General features: G+C 45.4%; 1 protein-coding gene across 2 annotated transcripts in view; it reads right to left on the bottom strand.

Annotated features, from left to right (window-relative positions):
- The window catches only part of LOC147625581 (NAD(P)-binding Rossmann-fold superfamily protein), a 71,008-nt gene that overhangs the window by 29,684 nt on the left and 26,736 nt on the right, over positions 1–14,588 (bottom strand). The gene's annotated exons all lie outside the window — the stretch shown is intronic.

Consider the following 14,588-nt stretch of genomic DNA (forward strand, 5'->3'; position numbering starts at 1 on the left):
ACCAACCAATCTCCACCTCGCGACGTCCCATACCGCCACGAAGCTACCCTCGTGGGCCTTGAGATTGCTGCCGGCCTCGGCTGCGTAAAGCAGGTGCACGTCTGCACTAGATCCAAGCTCCAGACCATAGAGCTCTCACAAATCTCACGAGACTCTATATGACTAATGACTAACCTTAGCCACCCTTTTATAGGCTCTTGGCCGGTCATCGGACGTCCACACTTGGGCGCCCGTCCGTCCATACTTGGGTGCCCGCCCGTTAGTCTATCCCTAAGTTAGCTCGCCAATCAACTTGCCTAGCTCCAAGCTTCCCCAAACCTCGAAGCTAGTCTTGTGTGCGTATAGCACACGGTAGATACACACTGTGCACATGACACAAGGGCACTGGACAAAGCCGTCGGCTAGGGTCCCCACTCCCAGCCTTTGTCCTCCCAAAAACTACAGGCCTGGAGGAAGTGACTATGGCAAGGTGTCGGCCTATATATGACTCTTGACCTTCCCATGTTTGCGTTTACGGGACAATCCAAGGCACCCTCCAACCATGTGTCCACACTCCCCTCCAACCTTGCGAGAATTGTTGTGACCGCTCCCTATAGGAGGCCTACAGATCCAAAGACAATATACACATATTTAGAACACTTAATTTAACTGTTATTAAACAATGGAAACAACATCAGCAACACAAATACTGGAAATATTGAAAATACAAATGACACCAGCATTGGGACCGGAAAGGGCCGGCCCTCCCGCCTCAATACTTTTTTTTGTATTTCTTGGAGTATTTATATTTGTACAGTGTCACGGGTCTGACAGGCCAGATTTTTCCACAAGGGAGTGAAAACAACCAAAAAGAACGGGTTCAAGTCGATGAAGAGGTATTGGGCAGAGTAGCCCCAAATCACAGGCTCATTCCCACCTTCCCTGGGTGGATACCTGCCTTCCACTGGTCTTCCGGGACCGTGCACCAACAAGCACGCCCGTACTGACGCAGGCCAAGGAGTACACCGCGGAGGGAACGTGGCCTGGTTCTCCCCAATGAGCTTTGCTCCCAAATTCCCTGGTGAGTTTAACCTTCACTCGCTCCCAAAAGCTCTGAGAGCGCGGTTAACAACACCACACAGGGAAATATACTAACCACACCAGGAAGAATTTCCTAAACATGATCAGCATATACATGCCCAGCTCCAGCACCACACAACTTAAAGCATTTTCTGAATTTAAATTAGCAAATTTCAGATTTATTCAAATGAGAAAAAGAATAAGAGAGCTGAGTACAATCCAAAAACAACCGGTACTATTTGTAGGAGGTACAATCAAGCACTTTAGGTTCTTCACAAGTGTGCAAATACAACCAACCAGGTACTATGCAGTACCTATACTTGCAGCAAGTACAGCAGGTACACAAGGGACTGGTACAGCAGGTACACCAGGGGCAGCCAGTAGGTACAGTAGATACACCAGGGGCAGCCAGCAATACAGTAGGTACACCAGGGGCTGGTACAGGCGTGGACAGCAAGTACTACAGGTTCAGCAGCCAACAGGCGTGGACAGCAAGTACACCTGGGCTGGTACAGCCGTGGACAGCAGGTACACCTGGGCTGGTACAGCCGTGGACAGCAGGTACTACAGGTACAGTAGATACACCAGGGGCAGCCAGCAGGTACAGTAGATACACCAGGGGCAGCCAGCAAGTACAGTAGGTACACCAGGGGCTGGTACAGGCGTGGACAGCAAGTACTACAGGTTCGCAGCAAGTACACCTGGGCTGGTACAGCCGTGGACAGCAGGTACACAAGAGACTGGTACAGCCATGGACTGCAGGTACAGGCGTAAGGTACAAGCATATACAGCAGGTATGGAGTAGGCTGCAGGCGATGGAGAGTAGGCGAGTACAGCCAGCAATCTTCAGGCGTGGGCAGCCGTGAGGAGGCGATGGAGAAAGAGAGCCACTAACCCAGCACGTGGGGAATTTTTAACAATGTTCCATGCAAAAAGGGCTTATCCAAGGTTATAATACCTTAATACAAAATTTATACTTATGGACACCCACACTAGGAAGTAAATGTCCAGCCCAACTTTAAATGTGTGTGAACGCATTAGCTTATAAAAAATTAAGGTTTACTCTAGTTTATGGATTTCACCTTTTAAAAAGGAAAAAATGAATATACTTACCACCTGTTCACACGCCACACCACCAAGTCAGCAAACAGCATTCCACGGTACACTGGGGGCGTCCCCGTCCAGTGTACTGGCACGGCATAACAGGCACACACACGCAAACAAGTCGTGCAAAAACAAATTTATGCATGCAGGCATAAATGCATGCGTACAAATAGTGGATGAAATCTCCCTTTCATGAAACTTGTACAAGAAGTTCCTGTCGGGCACAAAACTGGCGCGACAAATATAAATAAATGTCCTGGTCTTCCTATGGAGTGACAGTCCCATAGGTAAGACACCATCCTGGCTACACACGGGTGGCACCAACAGGCTCCCGTCCATACAGCATGAAGCAAATCACACACGGGTGACACGAAACTGGTTCTCGTCCATGTGACACAGCACTGGTCGCACACGGGTGGCACTGATCTGGCTCCCGTCCATGTGACACCATAAAACTCGCCCTTTCACATGGGACACTAGCCTGGCCCCATGTGAACATGGCACAAATCTCACCGCTCTATGGAGTGACAGTCCCATAGAAGTGGCTCCAAAAATGGAGATGGACCAAATGGTGACATCCCCCCGAGCTTCTAAACAGTTGACCTCAACTGAAAAGCCTCAAGATATGCCTGTAGAAGCTGAGGGTAGTCAGCAAAATAATCCTCATCTACCCACTTTGCATCAATTGGTAAATAATTTTTAAATTTCACAAGGTATCTCCTGGAAAGCTTCCCATGTGGTAACTTTCTCTCCTTGTGAAATACAATCTGATCTGGTTGAAGGATCTCCTCAAGCTCATCAACTTTTGGCGGATCTTCTGTGACAGGCTCCTGTGGATCTGGCCCCACATACTTCCGCAAAAGACTCACATGAAAAGCATTGTGAATCTTCCAATGGCTGGGTAAAGCAAGCCTGAAGGACACTTCATTGATCTTGTCAATCACTTGGAAGGGTCTATAATATCGAGTAGAAAGCTTTGGATATGATCCCTCTCGTCCTGGCCTCTTTCGAAGCCTAGCTTTCTCAAATTTCAGCAATACCCAATCACCTTCCTTGACTTGCATGTCTCTCCTATGCTTGTCAGCAACCCTTTTATGCTTATCTTGTGACCTTGTAATGGCTGTCCGCACCCGAGCAAAGACTACATCCAAGTCACACACATCTCATCAGCTGCAAAAATCTCATCCTTTGTACGAAGGATGGGTGGCAAGACCACTCTGCCATAAATAATCTCAAACGGGGCGTTTCCCGTGGAGGCATGAACTGTGTTATTGTAGACAAACTCTACAAGTGGAAGATACTTCTCCCATGCAGTCTTTTGATTTGCCACATAACACTTCAACAAATCCAACACGGCTGAATTTGCAACTTTACTTTGGCCATCCGTTTGGGAATGATAAGCTGATGAAAACTCAAGTTTAGTGCCCATGTTATCAAATAAAGCCCTCCAGAAGAGGCTTGTAGTCCTGGGATCTCTATCCCCAACAATGGACTTAGGCATACCATGATACTTGAAGATGTTAGCAAGAAAAAGCTTCACCATATAATCAACTTTAATGGTTTTCTTGACCGGCAAGAAATGAGCTTACTTACTAAACCTGTCCACAATGGTCCAAATAGCATCATTCCCATGCTGGGATCTAGGCCAGTCCATAATAAAGTCCATAGTAATACTTTCCCATGGCTGCGAGGGAATAGGCAATGGCTGAAGCAAACCTGGAGGCTTTTACCTGTCAAATTTCACCTTTTGGCAAGTAAGACATGCACGTACATATGCCTCAATGTCTTTACGCATGCTTGGCCAAAAGAAATATCTCTCAATCATGCGTGTAGTAGGCATGATACCTCTATGACCAACATAAGGTGGAGCGTGACATTCCTCCATAACCTTTGGACGCATTTCCTTCACCACACATAAGCAGTTATCCTTCATAAGATAACCCTCTTTGATCACATAAGAGGCATGCGAGTGACCAGCCATCAAATCAGTGCATATATGGCAAAAATCAGCATCCAAATGATACAAATCTCGCATGGCAGATAAGTCCCCGGGAGAGGCCACTGAAACTGCAGCCACATAAGGCCTCCTGGATAATGCATTTGCCACCACATTTTTCTTTCCCAGAGTATGTACAATTTGAAAATGAAACATGGAAAGAAAGTTTGCCATTCTCATCTGCTTCTCCGAAAGCTTTGTTTGAGATAGAAAGTATCTCAAGCTTTGATGATCTGTCTTGACTACAAATTCAGCCCCAAGAAGATAATGTTTCCATATCTTTAAGGCATGAATTACAACCAAGAGCTCTTTCTCATAGATATCCATATGAAGCTCGGCATCATGCAATCGACGGCTCTCATATGCAACTACATGACCTTCTTGATTTAGGACAGCCACTATACAATCGCCACAAGCATCACATTCCACTATGAATGACCTTTGCAAGTCGGGAACAATCAATACGGGCCCACATATGATAGCATTCTTGAGTTGCAAGAAGGCATCCTGCTCCTTTGGAGTCCATTTAAAAGTGGCTTTCTTCTTCGTGAGATCATGTAGAGGGGTGGCTATCATAGCAAATGCCTTATGAAACGCCTATAGCATGAACATAATCCCAGAAAACTACGTACTTGATGTACATTTTGCAACTCTGGCCAATTCCGAACGGTTTCTATCTTGGCAGGATCCATTCTTACTCCATCCTTGGATACAATGTGACCCAAATAGTGTATCTCTAAAAGAAAGAACTCACTTTTCTTGGCATTAATGAAGAGTTTATGCTTCCGCAACTCTTCAAACACTGTGGCCAAATGAGTTCTATGCTCCTGCTCATTCTTGGAGAAAACCAAGATGTCATCAAAGAATACACCTGTGAATTTTCGATGGGGTCGGAATATCCTATCCATCATGCGATTGAATGTGGCTGGGACATTGGTGAGACAAAAGGCATCACCAAAAATTCATACAATCCAAAAGCTGTCCTGAATGCAGTTTTGTGGACATCATGTGGCACCACTCGTATCTGGTGATAACCACTCTTCAAATCAATACGACTGAAACAAGCCGAGCCATCAAGCTTATCCAAAATGTCATCAATACGTGGGATTGGAAATCTATTCTTGATGGTGAGCTTATTTAGAGCTCTATAATCCACACACATGCGGAATGACCCATCTTTCTTTTGAACAAGAAGCACGGGAGAGCAATAAGGTCAGAAACTAGGCTGAACCAAACCTTTTTCCAAAAGCTCATTAACCTACTTCATGATCTCTTCTTGTTGTGCGGCACTCACACGATATACGGGTTTGTTAGGTGGAGAACTACCTGGCACAAGATCTATGCGATGATCCTCGGGCCTTTGAGGAGGTAGTTCACCTGGCAATGCATCAGCAAAACAATCTTTATATGCATGAAGAAAATTCAGCCTATCCTCAGTCAAAACATCCACATTTTGATAACTTGGTTCAATGCTATCACGAACAAAAACCAAGTACGCAGAAAGACTCTTTTTCATTGCTTTATTAATCTGGATGTGAGATACAAGTGGGATAGAATCCCCTTCCTTGCCAGCATCAATAACATGCATGCGGCCTCTATGCATAAAGGAAATCCTGTTTGTCTTGTACTCTTTACGGGGCTCAAGCCTGTGATGCCATGGCTTGCCAAGCAAGCCATCACATCCATTAAGTGGTGCAACCAAGAAATGCTCATGATCAAGGTAACCCTGGATATGTATGCGCAACTTCCCTATAAGTGGGATAACCTGCACCTCTTTACCAACAAAGGCAGCTTCTGCTTCAATTTGAGGCCCCATGTCCTCAACCTCAATACCCAAGGCAACTGCCATCTGAATAGAGATGAAGTTATCTGTTGCACAATCATCAAACATAAATAGGGCGGGCTGATCCTTGATTTGACCCCATGCTTTGCATACCATCCTCTCTTTCCATCATGCTTTGTGTTTCCCTGCAAATCGGGAACTGCATGCACATTTGCCTTGGTTTGCTTGTCGTCATGCTTTGGTTTGCGGTTAAGGCATTGTCTAAACATATGCTCTTTGCAGCCACAAGAAAAGCATTTCCCCTCCTTGGCATATTGCTCCCTTTGCTCGGGGGTCAAGCCAAATTTGTTCTTCTTTGGCCCATGATTCTTAGATGAGATATTTTCAGCTTTACCTCCCTTCTAGACCTCCCGAAAGCTCTTTTTAGGTGGCTGTCCACCTTTTTGCAGGTTTGGGACTTTGCCCTTAGAACTCCCTTGATCTTGCTTAATTTTGAGCACCAATTGCTTCGTAACACGAGCAGAGGCTATAGGCTGTTGCAGAGTGTGTTTCGGGTGCAATTCAATGCCCGAACGATAAGCTGGTTGCAATCCGGAGCGAAACTTCCTCTTTCTTTCATCCTCGGAGATTTGCATAAAGGGAGTTACCTCAAGCAACACTAAACTTGTTGACATATTGCTGCACACTTTCATTATCTTTTTGCTCAAGTCTATCCCACTTTTGGGTGAGAGTTTGCTCCGCATTAGGTGGCAAGAATTGGGCATAAAATCTGTCCTTAAACTCTTTCCAAGTGCAAATGGGGTCTTTGGTGGTCTTTTCAGTGATCCACCAATGGGCAGCTATCCCCTTCAAGAACATGCTTGCATGACGAATTTTGGACTTCTCAGTGAAGTCCTCATCACTAAAAGCAATATCAAACTGTACCACAAATGCTAGCACTTTCGAGGCATCATACTCTCCATGAAAGGCATCAAATTTCACGGACTTGTCCCCTGCCTTGAACTCCTTGAGCTTCTTGGGATGTGGTACATGTTCTTCTCTTTTTCTCTTCCCCTTATCCAACGGGACAGCTCTCTCTGCATGAGCTTCATGGGCAATGATAGGTGTTCCACTAGCCAAAGTGACATGGGTCTTTGATTCTTGTGGCCCCACTGCACGTGACCTCGCTGAGAAATGCCTTGTCTCGCCACGAGACAACTCAATAGGCAAGGTCTTTTGGCTTGCATGCCGACCACTGTCCCCATGATGTACATACCTAGAATCCAAATGGCCTTGAGCATGCATAAATCTGTTTCCTCCTGTGCCTTGAGGAGTGGATGCATGGCGAGAGGTGACCGATACTTCTTCTTTATGCAAATATGATCTCAACCTTTGAGAGGTTGGGTCTCCATGCTGCAAACGTGGTGGATTCTTGAACATAAGCTGTCCATCCTCTCCCTCTTTAAGGTCACCCTTGCGGATAAGATAAGAGAGTGCCAGCTCCCTTGGCTTCTTACCCACTTCTCAAGCCATAGACTCAATTTTGTCGTGAAGAAATGCGACAAATCGAAGATCTCAACACTCCAAGGACTTCCATCACGAAGACTTGTGCTGTCATCGACTCTACTTGCTATTGGTAAGCTTTTATGCTTAAATATGGGAGCAAGCAGCAGGAGGGAGGAACCACATTACAAGATCACATACCCTGTGTAGTGTTCTCTTGTCCTACCTTCTCTATTGCAGATTGTTGCTACCATGTGTTGGTGGAACAATAGAGAGCAGACGGTAGGAAACATGGACACTTGAGAGGGTAGTGTGGATTGCAAGTCTACATCGACAACCACTTGTTTGCAATACTGTATTCATATGCATTGGTATGGAAATCTGGTCAGATATGTCCATGACACTATGTACTTGATTCTCCCAAGATCAATATACTTTATTTGAGGGAGGGGTCGGCCGTTCCGGCTCATTGTGTGTCTCTTGTCAATTCAGCAATTTACTTCTTGTATTTGAGCAAGTGTCCATCAAATCTTAGTGTATTTAAGTGTATTGATTAGCATTGTGTTCAACCAAGTTACATTGGTATCAGAGAATACGGTTCTCTTTCACTTCTATCGTGAGAGACAATCACCGTGAACACTAGCTATCTCTACACTTAGAACATTATGAACAGCCATACAATGAATGTTGGAGATGCTAATACAAGAGGCAGGAACAATGAAATGCGTGCCTCCAATGCTTTACAGGATGAGCAAAGTTCCAGTGTTGCATGGAAACGCATTTCGTACAAGTTTGAAACGTACGAAACGTTTCGTCTTGTACGAAACGCGTTTTTTATTCATCATGAATATTTTAATACCCTACAGCCCGCCGCGTTGAATCGTTTTGTACCTTCTCTATGCGTGTTTCCCAGTGGTGACCACCTATACTTTTTCGCCGTTTTGTGTGCCAGCTTGCCATTGAATCAACGCCCGTGTCAGCCCGCCTGCTCCTTGGTGTCCTTGGGCCTTGTGGAGGTCTTCTAAAGGGGTAATGTCATGTTTTTGCTTTATGTTGGTTTTCTCTGTGCACAACTCACAAAGCAGCACGTTTTTTTCTGTTCCATCAATATTTATGGCATATCTTCCTCCCCTTGCTCTATTGAGGCCTAAGGCTATCTACCTTCTCTTCCCCTTGCTCTATTGTTGGCCAAGATGACAGTTAAAATCATGAATCATAAAATGAGATTACTTTATGTTATGTGTCGCACTTGCAGGACCAACAATCTGCATTTATCCCCGCCTTGTAGGATGCCTCGAACAGGTGATTCTCTTTGGAACAATGTCACCTTCGGGTCTAAATATGGTGGCTCGGGATCCGGAAAGTGGAAATGCAACTTTTGTGCTGATAAGCACCATGGCAGTGTCACCAAGCTAAAGGCACATTTGTCACAAACAAAGGGTTTTGACATCGGGCCATGTAAGCATGTGCCACAAGAAATCTATGATAGCCTAAAGGCTTGGAAGGCCATGCAGCTAGGTATCCCCCTCGAGGATATCCCCCTCGTGATTTGTGATATCATCATATCTTACATGTATTTTGTTTTTATTGAAATGAATTCAATATGGTCTCTTATAAGTTATGTCAACATTTTTTCTTTTGTATATTTCAAGTTAAAAATATCCATGCTTTTTCTATTTTGTATCAACCCTTTTTGTACCCGTTTCTTACCTTTTATGAAACGTTTCAAAACGTATGAAACCCGTTTCATACCTGCCGTTTCAGAAACGCTTGGCAACAATGGAGCAAACTCGTGGGGTGCACAATATGGAACAAGAATATGTGGGACAGCCGTCCCGTGGCAAAGAGAAGATGCAGGAAGAAGAGTCCATAGTCTTGAGGACTGAACTTACTCGTATGCAGGCTCTTCTCCATGCACAACAAGAAGAATTGAATCTCTACCGCCGCGAGTATCCATTGGTACATGACCGTTTGAAGGCCAAGAAAGCTGAATCTTATATGGATCATGCAATGGCAATGATTGCTCAAGAGTTACACATGCAACCCAGGGATGCAGCACGTGCATACTGGATGCCTCTGCAGAAAAGGCAATCATCCCACATGTCTTGGAATCCCCACAGGTGCCCGAACAAGAACTTATGTCTAAGAGGATGAATCTCCATGCTATGGGAGAGGAACAATCAATGACTTCACGCCATGCAAGTGTCATGTGATCAACGCCATGTACCTTCTCAGGGGTAATCCAGAAGAGGGCAGCCAGTAAAAGATCAGTAGGACCAGAATTTAGGAGCCTCAAGTAAAGAAACTGGTGTGGACTCGGAGCAAGGCATGGAGGTCATGACAGAGGAGCTGTCAGCTGGTTCTAGGAGCTGTCGGCTGATTCCAGAGAGCAAGGGACTGAAGCGCATCAAGAAGACAAGGCGGCTGACCAACCAAGAGGGGATCTACGTTTTATGGATTTAATGCCAGGACTGCTGGCCGACTGCTGGTCGGCCAGTTCTCCAAGGAATAAATAAGCCTATAAATAGGCTAGGAGGCTCATTGTTGGATTCATCAATCCTTTAGGGATTGGGTCCCTAGGGTCCTATAGTAGGACCAGATTTTGGGTGTTTACCACCTTTTATGAAGACAGCCTAGGGCTGTAGCAAAGTACCCTTTTTGTACCATATCAATATACTGAATTTCCAGCATATCTCTCTCTCTACTCTCTCTCTATATATGCGTTTTGCATCAGCATGTTGCCAAGAGTGTTTAGGGCTGAAAGAAGACTTCCAGAGCTTCCGCACGTTACATTGGTATCAGAGCATCAGGCTCAACAAAGCTAAACACTGATTCGGTCCCATATGATGGTGTACAGGTCCAAGGTACAAGAAAGTACACGGATACGAAGCCCAAGGCAAGGAGCATAGAACCGGGAAGAACTCCCAGGAGGTTTGTTGGTGGTGTTCCACAAAGCCAAAGGGGATGGCACTCCTGTGAGCCAGATAGGTTCTCGGGCATCGGTCCCAAGGGAGGTTTATCCTCCAAGGGTGATGTGAGAGCGCCAGACTCATTTCTCACGAATGAAGACCAAGACGGTGTTCAGAGTCAAGGCAGGAATGGATTGTGGACTAGATGGAACAGATGCATAGATCTTCGTCTGAGACAGAGTGGTTTGGAGAACAGGCCGGGCTTTCACAGAAAAAGGTTACCAGGGATGGATGGATGACAAAGGGACTTCGGGAAAAGATTGGATGATGACAGTCATCCAAGAGCAGGTTGGATTTCCGTCATCAAGTTTAGCAGAGGGGGATGTCATGTGCATGATCAATGCCATGTACCTTCTCGGGGGTAATCCAGAAGAGGGCAGCCAGTAAAAGATCAGTAGGACCAGAATTTAGGAGCCTCAGGTATAGAAACTGGTGTGGACTTGGAGCAAGGCATGGAGGTCATGAAGACCAAGACGGTGTTCAGAGTCACGGCAGGAATGGATTGTGAACTAGATGGAACAGATGCATAGATCTTCGTCTGAGACAGAGTGGTTTGGAGAACAGGCCGGGCTTTCAGAGAAAAGGGTTGCCAGGGATGGATGGATGACAGAGGGACTTCGGGAAAAGATTGGGATGATGACAGTCATCCAAGAGCAGGTTGGATTTCCGTCATCAAGTTTAGCAAAGGGGGATGTCATGTGCATGATCAATGCCATGTACCTTCTCAGGGCTAATCCAGAAGGGGGCAGCCAGTAAAAGATCAATAGGACCAGAATTTAGGAGCCTCAGGTACAGAAACTGGTGTGGACTTGGAGCAAGGCATGGAGGTCATGAAAGAGGAGCTGTCGACAGGTTCTAGGAGCTGTCAGCTGATTCCAGAGAGCAAGGGGCTGAAGCGCATCAAGAAGACAAGGCGACTGACCAACCAAGAAGGGATCTGCGTTTTATGGATTTAATGCCACGACTGTTGGCCGGACTCCTGGTCGGCCAGTTCTCCAAGGAATAAATAAGCCTATAAATAGGCTAGGAGCCTCATTGTTGGATTCATTCAATCCTTTAGGGATTGGGTCCCTAGGGTCCTATAGTAGGACCAGATTTTGGGTGTTTACCACCGTTTATGAAGACAGCCTAGGACTGTAGCAAAGTACCCTTTTTGTACCATATCAATATACTAAATTTCCACTATCTGCGTTTTGCATCAGCATGTTGCCAAGAGTGTTTAGGGCTGAAAGAAGACTCCTAAAGCATCTCTCTCTCTGTACTCTCTCTCTATATCTGCGTTTTGCATCAGCATGTTGCCAAGAGTGTTTAGGGCTGAAAGAAGACTCCCAGAGCTTCCACGCGTTACAGCAGGAATACCTTATGTAGCCCGTGAAGGATACAATGTTTATGGCCGGTCACCACCTGCACAACATTGTCCTCCCCAACCTCAAGGATAGCCTGTCGAATGTGGCCATAAATGAACTCCCCTATGATCGTGTCTCCTGCTCTCCCACTCAAGAAATAGGTGCCCAAGCAAGATGACACAAGGATATTGATTATGTGCCTCTTGCGAATGTCTGCCCACCCATCTGAAATAATAGTGCATCCAAACTCCTGCCAACCTGCTTTCACAGGAGTGAGCGCCTTGTCTATCAAGGCCTTCTGCTCATCCAACATGGATGTACGCATCTTCGTATACTCAAGACCTGTCCACGTCTCAGTAGGCCCTACCTGCGCAATTGCTTTCACCATTCTTTTCCATTGGTCTGTCCTTAACACATTGAAGGATATATTACACTCAATAAGAGTACGACAAATCTCCATTTCTGCCACCCTTTGCCGCTCCTTTACCCAAGCTTGTGATGAGATACAAGAACACAGAGTGGATTGCTTTGATGCCTCCCTTGTACCTCTCGCATCTTGTGGCAGGAGGTCCTCATCATCGGCAATACGTGCCCTCTTCTTGCCTGTGGTGGATTGGGCTGAAGCCAAAAGACTTTCACCCTCATCTAGTGTACCTGAACCTGTAACATCTCCAATAAAAGCATCATGGAGAGCATCTTGCGTACTTTCACCACCTCTAACACTTCTTGCACCACCCATTGCAGGACAATTCTGCGCAATCAATTGGTCCCTCAAAGCTTGTGGTATTTTATCACATGGACCACATTGATTGGTGCACCCGATACCTGTCATGTGCTTGATGACGCGAGTTATGGTGCTAGTGTACTGCTCCCCGCAATACTTGCATGCCCATAGCCGAGTATCTGACCCTTGCTAAGAAGGGGTGTTAACAACCCTCAGGACATTGGTGTGGATTGCCCAGTTCGGGTTAGTCTTGCGCGGCATGATGAAGTCTGGGTGGGAGAGAGAGTGAGGAAATTTGCTCTGCAAAGTTTTGCAGGTACACACAGGCCACTCGATTTTGCAAGTACACACAAAATGCCCAAAATTTGGTCGCTTATCTACAATCGCCTGATCGCCACACACGCGCCTCGCCACACGCCACATATTTTTATTTTTTTTTAAATGATTGTGTACGGATCCGTACCGTACGGTACCGTACCATACCGTACGGATCCGTACGTACGTATGGCAGCAATCTTGTTCTGAATTGCATCAATTTTTGCAGGATCCATCCGCACTCCATCTTTGGACACAATATGCCCAAGATAATGTATCTCTAACAAGAAGAACTCACTCTTCTTTGCATTTATGAAGAGTTTATGCTTACGGAGTTCTTAAAAAACAATGGCCAAATAAGCTCTATGCTCTTCTTCGGTCTTCGAGAAGACTAGGATGTCATCAAAGAAGACACTTGTAAATTTCCTGTACCCACGGAATATGCGATCCATCATTCTATTGAATGTAGCCGGGGCATTTGTAAGACCAAAAGGCATAACAAGATACTCATGAAGCCCAAATGCTGTCCTGAAAGCAGTTTTGTGTACATCCTCAGGCACTACACGTACTTGATGATACCCACTCTTGAGATCAATTCGGCTAAAGCATGCCGATCCATCCAACTTGTCAAGGATGTCATCTATGCGTGGAATCGGAAACCGATTCTTGATGGTAAGCTTATTCAAAGCTCTATAATCCACACACATACGAAAGGATCCATCCTTCTTTTGAACCAAGAGGACGGGTGAACAATATGGGGAAGAGCTTAGCTGAATCAAACCCTTCTTAAGAAGCTCATTCACCTGCTTCATGATCTCCTCTTTTTGGGATGCACTTACACGATAGGCTCGCCTATTAGGTGGTGAGCTACTCGGCACAAGATCAATGTGATGATCTTCCGGTCGTACGGGTGGCAACTCATTTAGTAACTCATCATCAGCAAAACAATCATTGTGCTCTTGCAAAAATTTCAGCCTATCATTACTAAGAGTTTACATGTACATTATTTCTCTCAACATGATCTCGTACGAAAATCAAGTACGCAAAAACACTCTTTTTCATTATTTACTTAATTTGTACTTGAGATACAAGGGGAATGGTATCACCCTCTTCACCAGCATCAATTACATGCTCTCGGCCTTTATGCATGAAGGTGATCCTGTTGGTCTTGTAAGCCTTGCATGGATCAATACGTGTATGCCAAGGCTTTCCAAGCAATACATCACAGTCATTCAAAGGCATCACAAGAAAATCCTCATGATCCACATAGCCTTGAATGTGTATGCGCAACTTGCCAAAAATAGGCATGACTTGCACTTCTCTAAGGCAGTCCCTGCTTCAATTTCAGAACCCATGTCCTCCACTTCAATACCCAAAGCAACTGCTATATGTGTGGATATGAAATTCTCAGATGCACAATCATCAAACATGAACAAAGCGGGCTGATCCTTGAGCTGTCCCTAAGCTTTACATACAACCCTGTCTTTGCTATCATGTGAAGTGTTGCCCTGCACATCCAGAACCATATGCACATTAGGCTTTGATGCGTTTGCATTATCACGTTTCTTCTTGTTTGGGCATGCCTTTGTAATATGCTCGGTGCTACCACGAGTAAAGCATTTCCCCTCACTCATATATTGCTATTTCTGCTCCGGAGTGAGACCATAGTCTCTCAGTTTGAAGGGACGCTTCTTGGTAGTGTTATTTTCAGCCTTCAGACCATTTTTATCTTGGTTTTGGTTCTTTTTAGATGGCTGTCCATTATTTTTCAGGTTTTGGACAGCTCTCTCTTTGCCTTGAAATGAGGGTT

This window comes from Cibotium barometz, chromosome 23 (genome assembly GCF_041138505.1).
Source record: "Cibotium barometz isolate CiBa-2024 chromosome 23, ASM4113850v1, whole genome shotgun sequence".
NCBI lineage: Eukaryota > Viridiplantae > Streptophyta > Polypodiopsida > Cyatheales > Cibotiaceae > Cibotium > Cibotium barometz.